The 3,188-nt window shown below is 30.7% G+C and overlaps 1 non-coding gene across 1 annotated transcript; it reads left to right on the forward strand.

The window, feature by feature from the left end:
• The first annotated feature begins 2,687 nt into the window (after window positions 1-2,687).
• Window positions 2,688-2,893, forward strand: LOC122269573 (small nucleolar RNA U3). Its single transcript, XR_006225270.1, has one exon. It is a non-coding gene; the product is annotated as a small nucleolar RNA U3 (small nucleolar RNA).
• The last annotated feature ends 295 nt before the right edge of the window (window positions 2,894-3,188 follow it).

The following is a 3,188-nucleotide window of genomic DNA, read 5'->3' on the forward strand; positions in this document are numbered from 1 at the left end:
ATGAGAAACGAAGATATTACAAAATATCTTAAAATTACACCACATATTAATTATCTAGAAATTAGGAAAGCCAAATTCTACAATAAAGCATTAGACTGCGATGCAGTAAATTTTAAAGACTTATTTAAACTGGAATTAATAATTGATAATATAAATCGTAGCCCTTCGACAAATTTTCTACTATATCCGACGGCATCATGTCAAAATATTTTAATAATTTGTTTTTTTCTAAATCTATTTTTTTATTTGACTAATATTTTTATAGATCCCCACACTTTTTTATTCATTTATTTTTATCTCCTGTATTTTTTGTTAGATATTAGGTCAATATTATATGCCTATTGCCTTTTGTTCCTGTATTGTTTGTTGTTTTGTTGGAGGCAGTGAAGCAATGATATCAAATCTCATCTATTTTTTATCATTTTAATATCAACTAAGTGTGCGATTTCATTTTTATTTGAATACTCGATTCACTTTGGCCGAAGTTACATAGCCTAGCCGCTCTCCGTTTTACCTAGAGTAAAAGAGTGTGGACAAGGGAGAAACGATTCCTGATTGGTGGAAAGAAAAACTTTACCGCCGGAGGCGAGAGTGGAAAATTCGCCATTGGAATTACACTGAGTGAAAATTATCTGCCTCAAAAAATTTATGTTCTGCATTAATGAAGGCATATAATAAGTTCATTACTTACTTTTACAGGCACTCTAGTTTTATCAAGTCGATATATTTGAAATAGGCGTTCCCACCGAAGATACTACTTCTCTATTCTCATTGGTTGACGCTCCATCACCCCGTCGAATCAACTGTTGTATATAATTTTTATATCTGTAATATTATTGTAACTCGCTTTTTCAATTTTATATTTTATTATTAGGACTTATATCGTGTTTATAGTTATTATACGGAATTATATTAATCGGAATTTATTTTTTCCTGTAATTTTGCTTTTTGTTTTTCGTTTTGTAATCATTTGATCATATTGCGAATTACTACTTTATGACTTTCACTTTCGTTGCGCATGTAATGAACTTATGATGAAGTGGCAAATGCCTAAAGGCAGGGACCACGAACAATACCATTACATTAAAGCATTAAAGATTTTTGAATGTAAGTATTACCAAAAACAATTTGTATTAAGTATTACCTAGAGCAAATAGAGAATTAAGAAACGGGCTGCGGTACAAGACCCAGGAGACTGCCAAAAGATAGAAAAGCTCATGACAAGAAATCCACGGATAATGCCAGCCGTTTTTTACGGCTCTTCAAAGAGATGATGGAATGTTAAAAGGATGAAGACTTTGTTAAGCTGCTTCGTTCTCTTCTCCTCGAGAGTCAGAACTAGACGTGGATTTCCACTACATCCAAAATTTCATCTTTCCAGGATTCCACAGTTTTATACTGTGCATTACATTTCTTTTATTTCATATTAAGTACGCAGAACTTACCAGAATCGGATAGTGGCCCTTCGCGCCAATTACTGAGATTTCACCCGTATCCAGTTTGGAATTAAGATCATACTTCATAGGATCTTTTCTATAGAATGATTAGCAAGTAGTTAAATCTGTAGTATGATTAGTTTGTAAAGACTATATAATTATAAATAAACAAGCTACTATGTGATTGATTTATTGCTTTATTCTCATGCTTTAAAATAAAATGCTTGTCCTTTAATAATCTGGAAGCGAATTTAACTGCAAACTTGAATTTGAACTTATATATAATGTATAATTTTTTTTGGATCAAACTATTAAATTGTCTTTTTATAAACTTCCGGCAATACACAAAATTCATACGTGGAAAATTAGTTTTTTTTTTTAATTATTATTTAGAAAATTATTTGATTATTTAGATAAAATATTTTGGCTACAAATATTTATTTAGGAAATTTATATTTATCGTTTAGGAAAAATACTAATTGACCAAAACTACATTTATCTGTCTGTGTTTCTGCAAATTTACAATTTTGTGACCTCAGTTTGTTGGAGTCGTAACAATTTATTATTACTACAACTATTTAATTTTTCAAAATGAAAAGGAAATTTTTATGCAATATTTATTATTTTAATATTGATACAATTATTATTATTATACATTTTATATATTATTTTTCTACAAAATCATCTTTAATTTATATTAAAGAATTCTTGTCTATTTTATGATTAAACAATTAAAAAGGAATAATTAAAAGTAGTGGGCGTATCATTTTGCATCTTGATTCGAAAACTTATCTTTCACAATCGATAATAAAATTGGGACTACATCAGCTTAAAACCATGCCTATGATTTAGGTATTTTTGTGATTTTGAAATTTTTTTTCTCCTTGCGCATCGCTTTGCTAAAAAATATCACTGCCACTTTCCGAACATTAGGAGAAAGTAGGCGTTACTTTTCATCGTATATCCAATTAGTTCTGTGGGCCTTTCCTGATTTCGTAAAGAATAAGCGTAACTTTGTCAGAAAAACGTGGAATTAAATGTGGCAATTTTATTAGCATTTTGTCTTAGAAGAAACGTGGAGTGATTATTATATTATAATTGTGTGTTTCGCTATACGAAACATAAAACATTATGATCAAAATCTGCACTAACATTGAACATTTGAAAAAAAAAAAAACTTTGAATATCAATATCTACCAACATATGTTACAGATCTTTGAATATTAGTATTACCAAAAACGAGCTTGGATTAAGATCATACTTCATAGGATCATTTCTATAGTATGATTAGCGAGTTCACTCACCGAACTTCGCAGAAAACCCAACCACGATGATGTGGAATGGGGCTTCCTCCTGAGCGTGAAGCGGTTGCTCAACTTCTGTTGAAGTGAGCAACATTGATGATCGCACTGTTTGGCATTGCGCCAAATAGATGGAAAAAGCTCGTTCTGAGTGGTTTCTAAAAGAAAATTAATTTTATCTTTACATTGCTAAAACCATCCGTCAGGAGGGATGGGGTTTAGATTTTGTTTTTAATCTCTAAAATGGTCGGCTGATCATAAATAATGAATACCCGTTTTTTATTTTGTTTACTCTACTAAAGCAACGATTCCAATTTTTTTTTTCAATGACAAATTCCTAAAGTTTCGATCAGCCTTCTCTCTATGGAACCCTGACTTTATAAATAAAGCTTACTAAAGTAATTGTCAACCGGCGGAAGACTCTCCGTGTAGTAAATGGTGCATGCTAAAT

Source organism: Parasteatoda tepidariorum, chromosome 1, assembly GCF_982258835.1.
Source record: "Parasteatoda tepidariorum strain Cologne lab strain chromosome 1, Ptep-v5.0, whole genome shotgun sequence".
In the NCBI taxonomy this organism is placed as follows: Eukaryota; Metazoa; Arthropoda; class Arachnida; order Araneae; family Theridiidae; genus Parasteatoda; species Parasteatoda tepidariorum.